General features: G+C 36.7%; 1 pseudogene; it reads right to left on the bottom strand.

The window, feature by feature from the left end:
- Positions 1 to 6,172: 6,172 nt before the first annotated feature.
- On the bottom strand, positions 6,173 to 6,642 carry LOC125094776 (60S ribosomal protein L27a-like; annotated as a pseudogene).
- Positions 6,643 to 22,961: the final 16,319 nt, after the last annotated feature.

Here is a 22,961-nt window from a genome sequence, read left to right as displayed (position 1 = left end):
GCATCTTGAGCTTTAGTATCTTCAGGGGTGAGGCTTTGACCAGGTAAATATAAATTATGAGAGAAATGAGCTAAGGAGTTGTGGGTACATGCACAGAAATGGTAATAATAATGGGCCATGAAATTTAATCGATTGCAAAGGGAAACATGAACATGAGGTGGGAGATGGAGAGTGAATATGTGCATTGGAGATCCAGAAGAACTGAAGAATTTTTAGAGTGCAGACAGTGTATTTAGTGTGCTCCGAGGATGAGTGAAAGAATTGGAAGCTTGAAATCAAGGTTTTGGAGATGGTTATCATTAATAAAGTATAGTGTGTAATCTTAGGAAAGTATTGGTGAATGGACACATTCTTATTGATTAAATAACTTGATTTATAAGAAAGTTTTTCTCAATGAAAAATGACATAATAAATTACACACTGTTTTATAACAAGAATGAAAACTATTCATTAAAACTAATCTAGATTCTAGAATAACCAGTCTATGCTTATAATCTCTTCAATTTCTTTCCTTAGGCCATGAGAATCTGATCAAACCTGTATAAACTTTCCCTTAAAATATGCTCATAATACAAAATAAGCACATACATAAAATTTCAGGGTATTCAAATGCCTCCTGAAGTTTATCACTGGATACTTTTTAGGATAGAAGTATTCAGGTATTGGGTAGAGATGTCCAGGTTCTTATTTTTCTAGTAGCTTCAAGCTGCTGCTGAAACTTCAGTTTTGAATTTTAAGTGTCAGGTGTAAATGACAAAGGCACTTATTAGAGGCAACTTTCAAATTAGACAAATTGCTATACTTAGGCTGTCTTTTACCTGATGAGAATTTTCTGTAGAGACAGATGCATACTGAAACAAATTTCCCTTCGCAGCTTCATCGCAGGGGATTCCAAATTAAACTGAACTATTGAAATGAAGATAGAAAATACCAAGACCATTACCAAATCCAAGAGAGTTTATTTTGCCCTACTAAAGAGTTCTTGGCAATTTTTAAGCCCAAAGTATATACTTCTCTAACTTTGCAGTTAAGATTTCCATGGGTTCTCCTTTATCTCATGCAGCTTATAAAATAGACAACATACCTAAAGATTCTCTGGGCAGTGACCCAAGAGACCTACTTTTTAGTAGTAGTCTTTCGTTAGTGTGTGTGTTTGTGTGTGACATAGGCAATTTATATGTTTTACTTTCCTCATTCATAGCCCATTACTTATCTTACCTAGTGAGTATTAGATAATTAATATGAATGACATTCAATACACACAAAAGGAGAAAAAGTATTTTAAATTTTTTATAATTTTTTCTAACATAGTAGCATTGTCATATTAGCCTTCTTGAGAACATAGCATCCCAGGCCTGTATGCCATAGGTAAAGTGTGAGGATATTATTAATGACACTCATATTGATAATCCAAATACTTCCATAAGAAATCACTTAGCACCAGAAGTCTTTATATTAAAAAGTTTGGATATTATTCAAATAGCTAGTGATTGCATTGTATTCATTATTTAAAAATGGGCAGATTAGTTAGGAGATCAGTTGCAAATGATGTGGAAAGATCTGCTTCTGCAATTGTGTGTGACTACAGTAAAAATAAAATTTAATAAATCAATGGATACATTTATTAGATACTTACAATATATTAAATGAAATATTCTGTAGCCACTATATATAAAAACTAGGAAAAATCCATGTTCTCAAATAGCATATGATCTGTTGGGGAATAAAAAAATAAATATAAAATTTCCTTATTTAAAATTTATTAATAAAGGTATTATAGAAAATTGAATTTTAAATAAATTATACAGATTATAAAAGTCATAATATTTTATGAGGAAAAGTTCCTTTATATTATAGAAGTTGTACTGGATTCATTAGTTAATTTATCACTTTAATTTTTTTATGTTGCTCTCCTGCTATATGTTAGGCATTATGCCAGGCCTTGTATTAGAGGTTGGAAATACAAAAGTGAATAAGGCAGAACTTGTCAAGAACTGTGAAGGTTCTGAGATTTTTACCCTATGCGCAAACTAATAAGTCAGGCTGCCAGTTTCATGGATAATGGCAGAGGATATGAGCCTCCTGTTCTGAAGTCTTTATACTTAACAGAACAGCAAGAAGGATTTTCATATATGGGTTAGTTTTCCTTGTACTCCATATCCCACAAGGGTGATGTGGAGGGGGCTAGGTAGACACTTCACAGGTAGTGGCTTTACATCATGGCTGAGGAACCCTGGGCTTAGGGACCCTGAATATTTTATTATGGTCAGTAGGTAAATTTGCCCTTTGCTCTAGAAGGAGACCTTCATTATACTGATTAGTAAGCAACCCTGTCTCCAAATTTATGCAGAGAGACTAATATTCCAACACCACTTTCCAGACAGTCATTCTGGAAAATATAGCCCTGAACAAAAGCCATCAGTGTCTGCATTAGTTTTCTATTGCTGTGCAACAAATTACCACATACTTCGTGGAGTAAAACATATTTATAATCTCATAGTTCTCATGGGTCAAGCATGTAGTCATGGTTACAAGGCCTCTACTCACAGTCTCATAGAATAAATTCAAGGTGTCAACTAGGTTAAGTTCTTTTCTGGATCTTGGGGTTTCTTCTAGGCCCATTTGGCGGTTGGCAGAATTCAGATCATTAATGAAAGTGGCTACACCAAACAACAGATTTTCATTGTAGATGAAACTGTCTTCTATTAGAAGATGCTATCCAGAACTTTCATAGCTAGCGAAGGGAAATCAATGCCTGATTTCAAAGCTCCAAAGGACAGACTGACTCTCTTGTTAGGGGTTAATGTAGCTGGTGACTTACATTTGAAACCGATGCTCATTTACTATTTCAAAAATCCTGGGACCCTTAAGAATTACATTAAATCTGGGGTGCCTGGGTGGCTCAGCGGGTTAAAGCCTCTGCCTTCGGCTCGGGTCATGATCTCAGGGTCCTGGGATGGAGCCCCACATCGGGCTCTCTGCTCAGCAGGGAGCCTGCTTCCCTTCCTCTCTCTGCCTGCCTCTCTGCCTGCCTGTGATCTCTGTCTGTCAAATAAATAAATAAAATCTTTAAAAAAAAAAAAGAATTACATTAAATCTACTCTGCCTGTGCTCTGTAAATGCAACAACAAAGGCTGGATCACAGCACATCTGTTTACAACATGGTTTACTGAATACTTTAAATTCACTGTTGAGACCTATTACTCAGAAGAAAAGATTCCTTTCAAAATATGACTGCTTATTGACAATGCACCTGGTCAGTCAAGAGCTCTGATAGAGATGGACAATAAGATGAATGTTGTTTTCATGCCTGCTAACACAACTATTCTGAAACCCATGGATACAGGAGTAATTTTGACTTTCAACTCTCATTATTTAAGAAGTAGATTTTGTAAAACTACAGCTTCCATACAGATTCTGCTTATGGATCTGGGAAAAGTAAACTGAAAACCTTCTGGAAAGGTTTTAAGAAATTAAAAATATTTGTGATTCATGAAAAGAGGTCAAAATAGCAACATTCACAAGAGTTTGGAAGAAGTGAATTCCAATCCTCAGGATTTGGAAGGGTTCGAGACTTAAATGGAAGAGGTAACTACAAATGTGGTGGGAATAGGGGGAGAACTAGAATCAGAAATAGAGCCTGCAGATGTGACTATAATTGCATGATAAAACTTTAATGGATGAGAATTTCTTTCTTAAGGGTGAGCAAAGAAAGTAGTTTCTTGAGATAGAATCTATTCCTGGTGAAGATGCTCTAAAGATTGCAGTGATGACAGCAAAGGATTAAGAATATTACATAAATGTGAGGCAAAAATCTATAAAAATACTAGAGGAGAACATAGGCAGTAACCTCTTCAACATTGGCCACAGCAACTTCTTTCAAGATATGTCTCCAAAGGTAAAAGAAACAAAAGCAAAAATGAACTTTTGGGACTTCATCAAGATCAAATCCTCCTGCACAGCAAAGGAAACAGTCAACAAAACAACGAGGCAATCCATGAAATGGAAATGGGAGGAGATATTCGCAAATGACAATACAGACAAAGGGCTGATATCCAAGATCTATAAAGAACTCCTCAAACTCAACATACACAAAACAGATAATCACATCAAAAAATGGGCAGAAGACATGAACAGACACTTCTCCAAAGAAGACCTACAAATGGCTAACAGACACATGAAAAAATGTTCCTCATCATCAGCCATCAGGGGCATTCAAATAAAAAATTGAGATACCACCGTACACCAATTAGAATGGCCAAAATTAACACCACAGTAAACAACATGTGTTGGAGAGGATGTGGAGAAAGAGGAACCCTCTTACACTGTTGGTGGGAATGCAAGTTGGTACAGCCACTTTTGGAAAGCAGTGTGGAGATTCCTTAAGAAGTTAAAAACAGAGCTTCCCTATGACCTTGCAATTGTACTACTGGCTATTTACCCCAAAGATACTGATGTAGTGAAAAGAAGGGCCATATGCACCCCAATGTTCACAGCAGTAACGGCCACAGTCACCAAACTGTGGAAAGAACCAAAATGCCCTTCAACGGACAAATGTGTAAAGAAGATATGGTCCATTGGGGCACCTGGGTGGCTCAGTGGGTTAAGCCTCTGCCTTCGGCTCAGGTCATGATCTCAGGGTCCTGGGATCGAGCCCCACATCAGGCTCTCTGCTCACCAGTGAGCCTACTTCCCCCTCTCTCTGCCTGCCTCTCTGCCTACTTGTGATCTTTCTCTCTCTCTGTCAAATAAATAAATAAATAAAATAAAAAAAAAAAGAAGATATGGTCCATATATACTATGGAGTATTATGCCTCCATCAGAAAGGATGAACACCCAACTTTTGTAGCAACATGGACAGGACTGGAAGAGATTATGCTGAGTGAAGTAAGTCAAGCAGAGACAGTCAATTATTATGTGGTTTCATTTACTTGTGGAGCATAAGGAATAACATGGAGGACATTGGGAGGTGGAGAGGAGAAATGAGGGGGGAAATTGGAAGGGGAAACAAATCATGAGAGACTGTGGACTCTGAGAAGCAAACTGAGGGTTTTGGAGGGGAGGGGCATTGGCAGTTGGTTGAGCCTGGTGGTGGGAATTATGGAGGGCATGTATTGCATGGAGAACCAGGTGTGGTGCATAAACAATGAATTCTGGAACACTGAAAAGAAATAAAATTAAATTAAATTTTAAAAAAGAACATTACATAAGCTTAGCTGATGAAGCAGTGGCAGGATTGAAGAGGACTGACTCTGACTTTGAAAGAAATTTTACCTTGGGTAGAAAGCTATCAAACAGCAGCACATGCTACATAGAAATAGTTTGTGAAAGGAAGAGTCCATCTATATGGGAAACTTCATTGTTGTCTTATTTTAAGAAATTGCCATGACCACCCCAGCCTTCAGTAAAGCCCCTTTTTTGGAAAAGTATTTTTTTAAAGATTTTATTTATTTATTTGACAGAAAGAGAGATCACAAGTAGGCAGAGAGAGAGAGGAGGAAGCAGGCTTCCCACCGAGCAGAGAGCCCGATGCGAGGCTCGATCCCAGGACCCTGAGATCACGACCTAAGCCAAAGGCAGAGGCCTAACCCACTGAGCCACCCAGGCGCCCCTGGAAAAGTATTTTTTACTTAAGATGTGTACCTTGTTTTTAACCATAATGCTATTGCACATTTAATAGACTACAGTATAGTGTACATCTAACTTTTTCATGTACTGAGAAACAGGAAAATTTGATGCACTTTATTGCATTTTTTGCTGTATTGTGGTGGGCTGGAAATAAACCTGCAATGTCTTCAAAGTTTTCCTATATCCATAATATTTAAGAATTTTAATATTATACATAATATGTACATAATATTGCATGTCATCAGGCGGGTGGAAGTAAAAAGCTTTTCATGCTATCAGTCCTTAGATATTTAGTTTTTGGGGAACTATCCTGTCTGAAATATATCATGGACACATAAGAAAATATTATTGATCCTGACCCTGGTTTCCACCCAGGTCCAACCAGGAAGACCAGTTATGGTCTCCCTTTGGTTTTCAACAAAACTATGTTCCATGTTAAAGGATATAAATGGTGAATATCCATCTCCCCCTAAAGTATTTTCAAGTATATTTTCTTTTCTCTTCTTCTTTTTTTGGGGGGGAGGGAGCACTTGTTAGCATTTAATTAGCCCCCCACCCAAGCTACTGGCTTCAAGCTACTAGAACGCAGACATCCCCCTACACCCTTAATCTTGTCCTCTGCTCTTCTACTGAAGGATTTGGCCTTCTTGATGACAAGATGTTTTGGGGGTTTCCCCTTTCCAAAACTTTGTAGTAGCCCCATTGCACCACATCCATGATAGGAGCAACTCCAGTCTTGTTTTTGGCGGAATTTCCCAGTGTCTGCTCACTGACTGAGGTCCACAGTTTATCAAGGTTGACATTTGGGTAGAAGCTTTAGTTTCTCTTTAAGTGGTAATGTCTCCTACCAACTTATCCACAGTATCCTGGGTGTTTGTTGAAGCCGATCCTGTGGTGATGAATGCCACTAGCATTACCCCGGCCTCCTAGGTACTTCCCATGCTTGCTGATGGAGCCCTGGCTGTGGCTCACATAGCCCTGAAGTTTCTAAGTCTTCCTCAGTCTGGAAGGCATGGAGGCATGTCAGCAGCCCAGATGAAGTCATATATAAATATATATATATATATATATTTGTATTTTAAAGGTTTTATTTATTTATTTGAGAGGGAGACAGACAGACAGAGGCAGAGGCAGCATCCTCGCTGAGCTGGAAGCCAGCCTTGGGCTCGATCCCAGGACCCTGGCATCATGACCTGAGCTGAAGGCAGATGCTTAACCATCTGAGCCGCCCATGTGCCCCTCAAGTATATTTTCTGTGGTGATCTTATAATACCACAGAATATCAATTTGGTGTGCAGAAGTAGCTTATTTTAATTTATGCAAATTTTTTATTATATGCTTTAAAATTTATCTAAAATCCAATTTGCCAAATTATCTGTTTTCAGTGGATATAATAAATTTCAGAAATAAATCAATAATTTTAGTTATTAAGGAATATCTAAATAGGAAAGAGGATTATAATTTTGTAACACTGAGTACTGAATACAAAGATTTATCCAAAGACCATAATAAAATTACAATCTAATATTAATAACCCACACATGCACCCATGCATGCACACATAATAGAAAACAATGAATAAAGCATTAATTAATTTTTGTAAAATTTGAATGCAAATACATATATATTTGTGCTTATATTAAAAATGTCTATAAGGTTATGAAACCAGGTTACATTTTCTGGAGAATTAGATGAAGAGGTTTCCTATTTTTGTTTTAGACATTATATTCAATAATAAACATAATGAGCCCAAATAAATATATCAGTAAAAATAACTTTTTTTCCTTTTTGAGAGAGAAAACACGTGTTGGGGAGTGGTCAGAGGGAGAGAGAGAAAGGGAATCTTAAGCAGGCCCCATGCCCAGTGAAGAGTGCAAGGTGGGACTTGATGTCATAACCTTGACACCATGACCTGAGGAAAATCAAGAGTTGAAATTTAACTGACTGAGCCACACAGGCTGTCCATAAAAATAACTTTTTTAAAATAAGGTTATAATAAGTAAAACAAAATGAAGGCCTGATTTAGAGTAGTGTGTTATGTAGCTTGGTGGGTAGTTGGGAAAAAGGAACAAATTTTTCTCATGTTGGTATTCAGAAGTGTACTTAGCAGGATATAGTGCCAATTCAGGCAAAGTGGGCAAAGAAGTTTTGTAGTTATGACATGACTCAATTTCCTGGCTGATATATCTTTCACTTTGAATTATCAGGCTTTGGATAAAGATTAATTATTAATTAAATACTGCATAATGCCCTTTTGTTTAACCCAAGAAACTATGTAATGACCAAAATATTTTCTATATCACTAGTATAGAAGTAGACAACTTTTCTTTGACAAGAGGTAAACTGCTATTAACCCAAATTGTTGAGAAATTATTTTGGTTAAGTCTATTATTTTTAATCTAGGAGCTCCGCTGGGATGCTGGAGTTAAAAAAAAAATTCTAATTGCCTAACAGTGGATTTTGTTTTTTTCTTTTTTAAATCTGGCCTACATTCCAGGATCAGGGTCAGAAGTTCCTTAGAGATAAGACCAACAGCACTTAGTTAATATTAAATCCAGTAAAGGTAAGATGATGACTACTGTTTCATACGGGTATGCATTTAACCTCTTAGAGGTTCTTTTTTAATCTAATCAAGGATAAGCAAGCCTTAGTTATTCTAGGCAGTAATAAAGTGTCTTCAGTAAGTAGCATGCACATTTCTTGCGACTACCCTGACTATTCAATTTATCAATGCCAGAAACTCATTTAAATTTCTAACTGAATCTTATCTTTGATAGTTTTTGTTCTAGTTTTTGCTAAGTCCTACAGATAAATTCCTGCTAATCTAAGAAATAAATATCTTTATTTCAAAAGCATATTTACTATTTATTCAATTTAAATATTTAAAGCATACTTACTATTTATTAGAGATACCTTAAGAAATAAAGTATATAATTTCCTTACAAAAGACTAGTTGGAATTCATTACTAGGCACAATATGTCTGGCCTTTTTCTTCTTTATGAGAATTTGCTAATATGTTGCCTATAGGATATAAAATATTTGAAATGAGTCTTGTTTCCACAGTGGAAAAAATGAAGAAAATATTGATAGTTTAACTTTGCCTATTTTTTTAAAGATTTTATTCATTTGACGAGAGAGAGAGAGAGAGAGAGAGAGAGAGAGATCATAAGCAGGCAGAGAGGCAGGCAGAGAGAGAGGGGGAAGCAGGCTCCCTGCCAAGCAGAGAGCCCAATGCAGGGCTCAGTCCCAGGAACCTGAGATCATGACCTGGGCTGAAGGCAGAGGCTTAACCCACTGAGTTACCCAGGTGTCCCAGTTTAACTTTGCTTATAAAATAAAAAAAAAAAAAAATCAAGAAAAGTTGATGCCATATTTTATTGTGTTGTATGTGTGTGTGTGTGATACATTTGAGCTTTAATATTAGTTTGCATATGATCCTGAATGCTATAAAGTAAAATTTATGTTGGATTAAATGTATGGTAGCATTCTTCTCAAATTAGAACAAAGAAGGAGTTTTAATATTACTTTTTACTTGTTTTTGAAGAACATCTTTTATTCATTTTCTATAACACATAATTATAGTGCATGACCCATAGTTACTTTCAGAATTATAGAAATGTATTGAAAAATTTATCTCAAGAAAGCTCATTGTTCTAGTTTCAAATACCCACTATTACTATGCAGCCTTAACTTCAGTTGTATTGTCTTGTCATAACAGCCATTGTATACAAAGGGCAGATTGTTGTATTCAAAATTTTCAGGTATGTATCGTTTTTAAAAACTACTTCTAAATCAGTAACTAGAAAATTTGCATATAGGTCAGTACAAAGCTAAAACCATTGTTTTTGTCTTTGAAAACATATAAAGAAGTTACTAAAATTTGTAAATATTAAATCTACACAATCACAGATAATATTTATATACTTACTGCTTAAGATACATTTTCTTTAATGCATATACAGTGAATAGATGAAGTGTTTCCTCTTTCAGGAAGAAGAAAGTCAATTTTATCATACATTATTTGCCAATTATCTTACAGATTTTATTTCATGGTGTTTCCAGATAAATTTGAAATAAATTATTCAGTCCTTCAGTTTCAGCAGAATCAACTAATTTCCATTCTATGAATATTTGGAGCTTCTTCACCCTTAGCATCTGCAGTCAATATTGTGTGATGCCTATTTATCAAGCTCTGTATTCAGAGAACCACATTTAATCCTACTCTGTTGCTATATGAACTTGCTCGAGTCACTTAACTGCTCTGTATCTTACAGTGGTTTTATGTTTGCAATACAGTTAATAACAACAAGATCTAGACTGAAGTTTTGTTGTAAAGATTAGATGACACGTGATGTGATGAGCACTGGATAATACACATGAGCAGGGGATAATACACAATGAATCATTGAACATTATATCAAAAACTAATGATATACTATACCTTGGCTGATTGAATTTAAATTAAAAAAAAAAGAAAAATAGCTTAAATGACAAATAAAGAGATAAATACATTCCCTGAAATCTTCATATTTTTATTACATACCTGATAATATTTTCAAAATGGTTAAAATACATAAAAATGATCAAATGGCTATAAAATTTTAGCAAGCTATCATCATTTGTCACATGTTTATATTTCTAATAATATAATTCAAGTCCATTTACTCGAGTTCCAACTCTTTCACCAGTTGCCCAATGAACATTATTTTCTTGGATGGATTCCATTACTATAAGCTTAACAGATACCAAAACAAACATATACTTCCCTTTCTAAATTAGTGCTTCATATCAGATCTCCTCTCCCGATTAAGTTCCCAGTCACTTAAGGATTAAATCTTGGAGTCATCTTTGACTTATTCATTTCTTTCATATAATTTTTGGGAAATAGAGATCAGGCACTAAGTTTATTTACTTTTTATTTTAAAATGTTTCCATTTCTGGAACTCACTCTCCTTTTTTTCTTGTCCTACCACCCTAGTCAAATTCATTACCACTCATTCCTTGTTTATAAGAGTAGGTGCCCAGCTTGCTTTTTAAACTCCTATCTATTCATTACTTCTGGAAAATCCATGATTGGATGGCAGTTATGTATATTGCTTCCCTACACAAAAGCCTCCATTAACTTTTCTTTTCTCCATGATGTTAATCATATTTTATTTTTTTATTATTTTTTATTTTTAAAGATTTTATCTATTTATTTGAGAGAATGAGAGAGAACATGAGAGGGGAGAAGGTCAGAGGGAGAAGCAGATGCCCCGTGGAGCTGGAAGCCCAATGCAGGACTCCATCCTGGGACTCTGGGGTCATGACCAGAGCCAAGGGCAGTGGCTTTAACCAACTGAGCCACCCAGGTGCCTCTCCATGATGTTAATTATAACCTTTCTCTCCCAGTCATCCCATTTCTTCCAACCTAGCCCATACCTATCCAATACTTTCACACAGTGAAAACCTGGAGTATTCCTTGTATTATAAGAACCATGTTTATTCCTGCTACAGTTCTTTGTCATGTATTGTTTATGTCATCAAATATGTCCTCTTCTTTATTTTTTTAAAATCTGGCTATATTCTATATAACTTCTAAATTCAAGCCATGTTTTAGGTTTTTATAAAGACATTTTCGACTATATCAGCCTGCCATGATTTCCTCCTCTTGTGAATTCTGACTTTCTGGCTATCCACACTATTTCATGCTTAATAAGTTTTGGTCAATCTATTCCAACTGGACCACTGGCCATAGCAATTATATTTACCTCTTGCCTAACTGACATAATGCTTTCTCTGATCTGTCTTTTTATATATTGTCTTCTTTTGCCTGCCTCTAAAATTTTGTCATTTTTTATGACTCTGTCTTTGACACACTCTTTTCTATTAGCTCCCATCAATGTTTTGTTTACTCACACAAGCAGATTTAACACTGAGGCTTCAGATCCCATTAAAATTTGTATTTCTGGCTCCAATTTCTGTTCTGCATTTTGATGCCATATATTTAGTTGCCTACTAGACATGTTGATTTAAATAATATTCTGACATCTTAACTTCAAATGTATCTAAAAATGAATTCATAATTTTTCTTATCCCCCAAATGTTTTCTTCCTTTGGTATGTTTTAAGTTTTCTTGTTACCCAGCTTCTTAAATCAGAAAACTTTGGATCACCTTGACAGCTTTCTTTTCTCTCGTACTTCTCACATATTATCCAAATCATGTTGATTCTACTTTGTAAATCTTGCTAGTCTTCATACTCACTATCCTTACAAAGGCTGGTTCCACCAGCTCAAGACTCTTCCAATTGTGCGATATTCTCCTCATGTCTTTCTTACATAACCCTCCCTAATTCCTGACTTTGGCCAGACTTATTGAGAATTCATGTCACATTAGGTCACTTTCTTTCTGGAGTTCTAATTTTGGGACATGGATAATGGTTCTTTTATATCAATATGATTAACCAGAGAATTGGTGACAAATATCATTATATAATTAATATAACTTTGATCTAATTGTGTCATTAATTCATTGCTGATTAACACTATATACTTTACACATTAATATTTCTGTACAAATATATGGAAATAATTGTGGACAAGAATATGTATAATTAAATAATAACTTGATGAGGAGGACAATATTTTAGTATCATAAACCTAATAGATCTGAGTTTTACTGCCGAAGAGAATGAACAGATAAGAAGCTAAAGTTATAGTCACCGACAATTGAACATAAAGTAAACTATTGATAGATGTCTAATTCTGAAATGTTTAAATTTTGATACAATCTTGAAATCTTTTTTGAAAGACACATGTAAAATGACTAATTGTTAATTTTGAAGTTTTTTCAATATATTGCACCTTAAGCAATTTTATTAAAGGAAAACTTTTTTATGTCCATTTAAGGTTAATTTGGATTCTATAATACATATTCACAATTGTATGGAGACATAGACCTTCATTAGCATCATCTGCATAGTCAAAGTCATCACTGTAAAAATAAACATATGAAACCTATTGAATGGGAAAATCACATTTCTTCCTTATTAATTAATACTTACAGACTTAGTTACAGGGTAGGTTTTTACCATACTTTCAAAAACATCTGGAACATAGTCATTTTTTGAGGTTGATTTTTTTTTTTATTATGTTATGTTAGTCACCATACAGTAGTACATCATTAGCTTTTGGTGTAGTGTTCCATAGTTCATTGTTTGTGTATAACACCCAGTGCTCCATGTAATCCATGCCCTCCTTAATACCCATCACTGGGCTAACCCATCCCTCTGCCTACCTCCCCTCTAAAACCCTCAGCTTGTTTCTTGGAGTCTGTAGTCTCTCATTGTTCATCTCGCCCTCTGATTCCCCCTCCTTCATTTTTCCTTTCCTTCTCCTAATGTCCTCCATGCTATTTATTATGTTCCACAAATAAGTGAAACAATATAATAATTGATTTTCTCTGCTTGACTTATTTCACTTAGCATAATCTCCTCCAGTCCCATTCATGTTGATGCAAAAGTTGGATATTCATCCTTTCTGATGGCTGAGTAATATTTTATTGTACATATGGACCACATCTTCTTTATCCATTCATCTGTTGAAGGGCCTCTTGGTTCTTTCCATAGTTTGGTTATTGTGGACATTGCTGCTATGAATATTGGAGTGCATATGGTCTTTCTTTTCACTACATCTGTATTTTTGAAGTAAATACTCAGTAGTGCATTTGCCAGGTCATAGGGTATTTCTATTTTTAGTTTTTTGAGGAACCTCCACACTGTTTTCCAAAGTGGCTGCACAAACTTGCATTCCCACGAACAGTGTAAGAGAGTTCCCCTTGCTCCACAACCTCTCCAACATTTGTTATTTTTAGTCCCGTCAATTTTTGCCATTGTAACTGGTGTAAGGTGGTATCTCAATTGGTTTTGATTTGAATTTCCCTGCTGTCTAATGATGATGAACATTTTATTATGTGTCTATTAGCCATCAGTATGTCTTCTTTTGATAAGTATCTGTTCATGTCTTCTGCCCATTTTTTGACTTTATTATTTGTTTTTTTGGGTGTTGAATTTGAGAAATTCTTTATAGGTCTTGGATATCAGCCCAATATGGGAGCAGCCAACTACATAAACCAACTGTTAACCAAAACAAAGAGACATATTGATAATAATACCTTAATAGTAGGAGACCTCAACACTCCACCTTTAGCAGTAGACAGATCATCTAAGCAGAAAATCAACAAAGAAACAAGAGCTTTAAGTGACATGCTGGACCAGATGGACCTCATAGAGATATACAGGACATTCTACCCTAAAACACCAGAATACTCATTCTTCTCGAGCGCACTATAGAACTTTCTTCAGAATAGACCACATATTGGGTCACAAATCGGGTCTCAACCGATACCAAAAGACTGAGATTACTCCCTGTATATTCTCAGACCACAATACTTTGAAACTGGAACTCAATCAGAAGAAAAAGTTTGGGAGAAATTCAAACAGTAGGAAACTAAAGACCACCCTGCTCAAGAATGTTTGAGTCAGCCAGGAAATCAAAGAAGAATTTAAACAATTCATGGAAACCAATGAGAATGAAAATCCATCGGTCCAAAACCTATGGGCTATAGCAAAGGTGGTCCTAACTGGGGAATATGCCATATACCATCCAAGCCTCACTCAAAAATATAGAAAAATCCCGATTACACAAACAATCTTTACACTTTAAAGAACTGGAGAATCAACAACAAATAAAGCCTAACCCACACATGAGAATAGAAATACTTAAGATTAGAGCAGAGATCAATGAATTCAAAACCAGAAATACAGTAAAACAGATAAACAAAACTAGAAGATGGTTCTTTGAAAGAATTAATAATATCAATAAACCACTGGTCAGACTTATCCAAAAGAAAAGAGAAAAAACCCAAATAAAATTATGAATGAAAGGGATCACAACTAACACTAGGGAAATAGGAACAATTATCAGAAATTATTATCAACAACTCTATGCTAATAAATTAAGAAACCTAGAAGAATTGGATGCATTCCTGGAAACCCATAAACTACCAAGACTGAAACAGGAAGAAATTGATAGCCTGAATAGACCAATAACCAGTAACAAGATTGAAGCAGTGATCAAAAACCTCCTAAAAAACGAGTCCAGGACCTGATGGAGTCCCTGGGGAATTCTACCAAACATTCAAAGAAGAAATAGTACTTATTCTCCTGAAGCTGTTTTAAAGTATAGAAACAGAAGGAAATCTTTTGCGGACGATTTAAGAATTTATAGTTTTTCTTCTTAACTGAACTATTGACATCTTTGCATCCTTCATCCTTCATTCAAACCAAATTTGGTTTCCAATGCTAGTAATAGCTGTAATTGTGTAAGGGTATGAATATTTGTACTGTTTCTACCTACTCGTCATTTTACAATAAGTAGATTTTTTTGTATCAGTGTAAATTATAAGAGTCTTATTTTTATTTTATTTCTCTTCTAGAGTTTATACTTTAGCAACTCTATGATTTTCATACACAGTTTGAAGTTACTCAGTTATTATAGTTGATTACATCTTAGTATAGAATTTTCTCATCAGTGGTCCATTATTTTAAAAATGTTTCTTTTTGGCTTACTACGTGTATATCCTGTTGTATCAATGTTTCCTCACTATAAATAGTAAGTGAGTTGTTTACTCCTTGCAAATATTTCATACTGACTTCAATTTTTGCTATTCTTATGAAATTTAAATTGTATCTCAGTCATTTTGCTTTCCCCTTGTTTCTATTGCATTTGAGTAATTTTTGGTATGTTTATTGTACATTATTTTTTCTTTTTTATGAAGTGCCTATTAAATTTATTTGCCCACTCATCTTTTAATTTTTTTGGTCTCTTTCTATATGAATTTAGGAGTTTAAAACATATGTGTGTGTGTGTGTGTGTGTGTGTGTGTACAAATATATATATAATACTTATTCCTTTGTAAATTTTATGTATTGCAAATATTTTCTCATTTTTCAGATTTTTCATGTTTTTATGGCATTCTTTAATTAATGGAAATCCATAGTCTCAGTACATTCAAATCCATAAATCTTTTCTCTATAATTTGGACTTTTTGTGTAGAAAATCTTCCTTTACCCCAAAGTTTACAGTTATATTGGTTAGAAAGACTAATTTTTTGTTGTTGTTGTTGTTTGTTTGTTTTTTAAGATTTTATTTATTTGACAGAGATCACAAGTAGGCAGAGAGGCAGGCAGAGAGAGAGGAAAGGAAGCAGGCTCCCCACTGAGCAGAGAGCCCGATGTGGGGCTCGATCCCAGGGCCCTGAGACCATGACCTGAGCCGAAGGCAGAGGCTTAACCCACTGAGCCACCCAGGCCCCCCAATGTTTTTGTTTTTATACTTAGATCCTTAATCCATGTGTGAGGTAGGAATCCACTTTATTTGTTCTTCACTTTTTTTTCACTTTTTAATAATTAGTCATTATAGTGACTTTACATCTAATGAAGACAATTTAATGTGATATATGTTTTTGGTAAGATAATTATACCATCTTTTTTTATAAGAACTTATTGTATATGTTTTCTCACATCTTAAAAAGTTTGTATCTTGGGAGTCAAGATGGCGGAGAAGTAGCAGGCTGAGACTACTTCGGGTAGCGGGAGATCAGCTAAATAGCTTATCTAAAGATTGCAAACACCTACAAATCCAACGGGAGATTGAAGAGAAGAAGAACAGCAATTCCAGAAACAGAAAATCAACCACTTTCTGCAAGGTAGGACTGGCGGAGAAGTGAATCCAAAGCGACGGGAAGATAGACCGCGGTGGGAGGGGCCGGCTCCCGGCGAGCGGCGGAGCAACGGAGCAAAATCAGGACTTTTAAAAGTCTGTTCCGCTGAGGGACATCGCTCCAGAGGCTTAACTGGAAGCCCAGGCGGGGTCAGCGCGGCCTCAGGTCCCGCAGGGTCGCAGAAGGATCGGGGGTGTCTGAGTGTCACAGAGCTTACCGGTATTAGAACAGGGAAGCCGGCTGCAGAGACAGAGCCGAGGAGTGACTCTCAGCTCCTGGTTGCCTTGAACCGGTCGCAGGCTCGGTCAGCTCGGAGCGTGGCCGGAGGCAAGGGTGGCGGGAGACATTGGGCGCTGTTCTCTGAGGCGCACTGAGGAGTGGGGCCCCGGGCTCTCGGCTCCTCCGGGCCGGAGACCGGGAGGCCGCCATCTTCATTCCCGTCCTCCGGAACTCTACGGAAAGCACTCAGGGAACAAAAGCTCCCGAAAGCGAACCTGAGCGGATTACTCAGCGCGGCCCCGGGTAAGGGCGGTGCAACTCCGCCTGGGGCAAAGACGCTTGAGAATCACTACAACAGGCCCCTCCCCCAGAAGATCAACGGGAAACCCAGCCAGGACCAAGTTCACCTACCAAGGAGAGCGGTGGAATTCCAGAGGAGAAGAAAGCAAAGCACGGAACTCATGGCTTTCTCCCCATGATTTTTTAGCCTTGCAGTTAATTTAATTTTTTTTCTTTTTCAATTTTTTTTTCTTTTTCTCTTCTTCTGCTGAATTTTTTTTAACTCTTACCGTTTTCTTTTTTAACGTTTTTTAAATAGTTTATCTAATATATATATTTTTTTCCTCTTTTTATATTTTTTCTTTATCGGCTTTCTTTTTTTTAATAGTTTCTTTTTTTTTTTTTCTTTCTTTCTGAACTCCTTTTTATCCCCTTTCTCCCCCCTCACAATTCGGGATCTCTTCTGATTTGGCTAAAGCATATTTTCCTGGGGTTGTTGCCACCCTTTTAGTATTTTACTTGCTCCTTCATAAACTCTTATCTGGACAAAATGACAAGGCGGAAAAATTCACAACAAAAAAAAGAACAAGAGGCAGTACCAAAGGCTAGGGACCTAATCAATACAGACATTGGTAATATGTCAGATATAGAGTTCAGAATGATGATTCTCAAGGTTCTAGCCGGCCTTGAAAAAGGCATGGAAGATATTAAAGCAACCCTCTCGGGAGATATAAAAGCCCTTTCTGGAGAAATAAAAGAACTAAAATCTAACCAAGTTGAAATCAAAAAAGCTATTAATGAGGTGCAATCAAAAATGGAGGCTCTCACTGCTAGGATAAATGAGGCAGAAGAAAGAATTAGCGATATAGAAGACCAAATGACAGAGAATAAAGAAGCTGAGCAAAAGAGGGACAAACAGCTACTGGACCACGAGGGGAGAATTCGAGAGATAAGTGACACCATAGACGAAACAACATTAGAATAATTGGGATTCCAGAAGAAGAGGAAACAGAGAGGGGAGCAGAAGGTATATTGGAGAGAATTATTGGAGAGAATTTCCCCAGTATGGCAAAGGGAACAAGCATCAAAATCCAGGAGGTTCAGAGAACCCCCCTCAAGATCAATAAGAATAGGTCCACACCCCGTCACCTAATAGTAAAATTGACAAGTCTTAGTGACAAAGAGAAGATCCTGAAAGCAGCCCGGGAAAAGAAGTCTGTAACGTACAATGGTAAAAATATTAGATTGGCAGCAGACTTATCCACAGAGACCTGGCAGGCCAGAAAGAGCTGGCATGATATATTCAGAGTACTAAATGAGAAAAACATGCAGCCAAGAATACTATATCCAGCTAGGCTATCATTGAAAATAGAAGGAGAGATTAAAAGCTTCCAGGACAAACAAAAACTGAAAGAATTTGCAAATACCAAACCAGCTCTACAGGAAATATTGAAAGGGGTCCTCTAAGCAAAGAGAGACCCTAAAAGAAGTAGATCAGAAAGAAACAGAGACAATATACAATAAGAGTCACCTTACGGGCAATACAATGGCACTAAATTCATATCTCTCAATACTTACCCTGAATGTTAATGGGCTAAATGCCCCAATCAAAAGACACAGTGTATCAGAATGGATAAAAAAACAAAACCCATCTATATGTTGCCTACAAGAAACTCATTTTAAACCTGAAGACACCTCCAGATTTAAAGTGAGGGGGTGGAAAAGAATTTACCATGCTAATGGACATCAGAAGAAAGCAGGAGAGGCAATCCTTATATCAGATCAATTAGATTTTAAGCCAAAGACTACAATAAGAGATGAGGAAGGACACCATATCATACTCAAAGGAACTATCCAACAAGAAGATCTAACAATTTTAAATATCTATCCCCCTAACGTGGGAGCAGCCAACTATATAAACCAATTAATAACAAAATCAAAGAAACATATCGACAATAATACAATAATAGTAGGGGACTTTAACACTCCCCTCACTGAAATGGACAGATCATCCAAGCAAAAGATCAACAAGGAAATAAAGGTCTTAAAGGACACACTGGACCAGATGGACATCACAGATATATTCAGAACTTTTCATCCCAAAGCAACAGAATACACATTCTTCTCTAGTGCACATGGAACATTCTCCAGAATAGATCACATTCTTGGTCCTAAATCAAGTCTCAACCAGTATCAAAAGATTGGGATCATTCCCTGCATATTTTCAGACCACAATGCTCTAAAGCTAGAACTCAATCACAAGAGGAAATTTGGAAAGAACCCAAATACATGGAGACTAAACAGCATCCTTCTAAAGAATGAATGGGTCAACCAGGAAATTAAAGAAGAATTGAAAAAATTTATGGAAACAAATGATAATGAAAACACAACGGTTCAGAATTTGTGGGACACAACAAAGGCAGTCCTGAGAGGAAAATATATAGCGGTACAAGCCTTTCTCAAGAAACAAGAAAGATCTCAGGTACACAACCTAACCCTACACCTAAAGGAGCTGGAGAAAGAACAAGAAAGAAACCCTAAACCCAGCAGGAGAAGAGAAATCATAAAGATCAGAGCAGAAATCAATGAAATAGAAACCAAAAAACAATAGAACAAATCAACGAAACTAGGAGCTGGTTCTTTGAAAGAATTAATAAGATTGATAAACCCCTGGCCAGACTTATCAAAAAGAAAAGAGAAAGGACCCAAATAAAATAAAATCATGAATGAAAGAGGAGAGATCACAACGAACACCAAAGAAATACAGACAATTATAAGAACATACTATGAGCAACTCTACGCCAACAAATTTGACAATCTGGAAGAAATGGATGCATTCCTAGAGACATATAAACTACCACAACTGAACCAAGAAGAAATAGAAAGCCTGAACAGACCCATAACCAGTAAGGAGATTGAAACAGTCATCAAAAATCTCCAAACAAACAAAAGCCCAGGGCCAGACGGCTTCCCGGGGGAATTCTACCAAACATTTAAAGAAGAACTAATTCCTATTCTCCTGAAACTGTTCCAAAAAATAGCAATAGAAGGAAAACTTCCAAACTCATTTTATGAGGCCAGCATCACCTTGATCCCAAAATCAGACAAGGATCCCAACAAAAAAGAGAACTACAGACCAATATCCTTGATGAACACAGATGCAAAAATTCTCGCCAAAATACTAGCCAATAGGATTCAACAGTACATTAAAAGGATTATTCACCACGACCAAGTGGGATTTATTCCAGGGCTGCAAGGCTGGTTCAACATCCGCAAATCAATCAATGTGATACAACACATTAATAAAAGAAAGAACAAGAACCATATGATACTCTCCATAGATGCTGAAAAAGCATTTGACAAAGTACAGCATCCCTTCCTGATCAAAACTCTTCAAAGTGTAGGGATAGAGGGCACATACCTCAATATTATCAAAGCCATCTATGAAAAACCCACCGCAAATATCATTCTCAATGGAGAAAAACTGAAAGCTTTTCCGCTAAGGTCAGGAACACGGCAGGGATGTCCGTTATCACCACTGCTATTCAACATAGTACTAGAAGTCCTAGCCTCAGCAATCAGACAACAAAAGGAAATTAAAGGCATCCAAATCGGCAAAGAAGAAGTCAAACTATCACTCTTCGCAGATGATATGATACTCTATGTGGAAAACCCAAAAGACTCCACTCCAAAACTGCTAGAACTTGTACAGGAATTCAGTAAAGTGTCAGGATATAAAATCAATGCACAGAAATCAGTTGCATTTCTCTACACCAACAACAAGACAGAAGAAAGAGAAATTAAGGAGTCCATCCCATTTACAATTGCACCCAAAACTATAAGATACCTAGGAATAAACCTAACTAAAGAGACTAAGAATCTATACTCAGAAAACTATAAAGTACTCATGAAAGAAATTGAGGAAGACACAAAGAAATGGAAAAATGTTCCATGCTCCTGGATTGGAAGAATAAATATTGTGAAAATGTCTATGCTACCTAAAGCAATCTACACATTTAATGCAATTCCTTTCAAAGTACCATCCATTTTTTTCAAAGAAATGGAACAAATAATCCTAAAATTTATATGGAACCAGAAAAGACCTCGAATAGCCAAAGGAATATTGAAAAAGAAAGCCAAAGTTGGTGGCATCACAATTCCGGACTTCAAGCTCTATTACAAAGCTGTCATCATCAAGACAGCATGGTACTGGCACAAAAACAGACACATAGATCAATGGAACAGAATAGAGAGCCCAGAAATGGACCCTCAACTCTATGGTCAACTCATCTTTGACAAAGCAGGAAAGAATGTCCAATGGAACAAAGACAGCCTCTTCAATAAATGGTGTTGGGAAAATTGGACAGCCACATGCAGAAAAATGAAATTGGATCATTTCCTTACACCACGCACGAAAATAGACTCAAAATGGATGAAGGATCTCAATGTGAGAAAGGAATCCATCAAAATCCTCGAGGAGAACACAGGCAGCAACCTCTTCGACGTCAGCCGCAGCAACATCTTCCTAGGAACATCACCAAAGGCAAGGGAAGCAAGGGCAAAATGAACTTTTGGGATTTTATCAAGATCAAAAGCTTTTGCACAGCCAAGGAAACAGTGAACAAAACCAAAAGACAACTGACAGAATGGGAGAAGATATTTGCAAATGACATATCAGATAAAGGGCTAGTGTCCAAAATCTATAAAGAACTTAGCAAACTCAACACCCAAAGAACAAATAATCCAATCAAGAAATGGGCAGAGGACATGAACAGACATTTCTGCAAAGAAGACATCCAGATGGCCAACAGACACATGAAAAAGTGCTCCACATCACTCGGCATCAGGGAAATACAAATCAAAACCACCATGAGGTATCACCTCACACCAGTCAGAATGGCTAAAATTAACAAGTCAGGAAATGACAGATGCTGGCGAGGATGCGGAGAAAGGGGAACCCTCCTACACTGTTGGTGGGAATGCAAGCTGGTGCAACCACTCTGGAAAACAGCATGGAGGTTCCTCAAAATGTTGAAAATAGAACTACCCTATGACCCAGCAATTGCACTGCTGGGTATTTACCCTAAAGATACAAACTTAGTGATCCGAAGGGGCACATGCACCCGAATGTTTATAGCAGCAATGTCTACAATAGCCAAACTATGGAAAGAACCTAGATGTCCATCTACAGACGAATGGATAAAGAAGAAGTGGTATATATACACAATGGAATACTATGCAGCCATCAAAAGAAATGAAATCTTGCCATTTGCGATGACGTGGATGGAACTAGAGGGTATCATGCTTAGCGAAATAAGTCAATCGGAGAAAGACAACTATCATATGATCTCCCTGATATGAGGGAGAGGAGATGTAACATGGGGGGTTGAGGGGGTAGGAGAAGAGTAAATGAAACAAGATGGGATTGGGAGGGAGACAAACCATAAGTGACTCTTAATCTCACAAAACAAACTGAGGGTTGATGGGGGGAGGGGGTTGGGAGAGGGGGTGGGGTTATGGATATTGGGGAGGGTATGTGCTATGGTGAGTGTTGTGAAGTGTGTAAACCTGGCGATTTGCAGACCTGTACCCCTGGGGATAAAAATATATATTTATAAAGCTGTAAAAAAAAAAAAAAAAAAAAGAAAGAAAGAAAGAAAGAAAGAAAGAAAGAAAGAAAGGATGAACACCCAAGTTTTGTAGCAACATGGACGGGACTGGAAGAGATTATGCTGAGTGAAATAAGTCAAGCAGAGAGAGTCAATTATCATATGGTTTCACTTATTTGTGGAGCATAACAAATAGCATGGAGGACAAGGGGAGATGGAGAGGAGAAGGGAGTTGAGGGAAATTGGAAGGGGAGTTGAACCATGAGAGACTATGGACTCTGAAAAACGATCTGAGAATTTTGAAGGGGTGGGGGGTGGGAGGTTGGGGGCACCAGGTGGTGGGTATTGTAGAGGGCACGGATTGCATGGAGCACTGGGTGTGGTGCAAAAATAATGAATACTGTTATGCTGAAAAAATAAAAAAAAATGAAAAAAAAAAAAGTTTGTATATATTGTAGACATG

The sequence above is a fragment of the Lutra lutra genome, chromosome 1 (assembly GCF_902655055.1).
Source record: "Lutra lutra chromosome 1, mLutLut1.2, whole genome shotgun sequence".
Lineage (NCBI taxonomy): Eukaryota > Metazoa > Chordata > Mammalia > Carnivora > Mustelidae > Lutra > Lutra lutra.
This window is presented reverse-complemented; position numbering and strand designations above follow the sequence as displayed.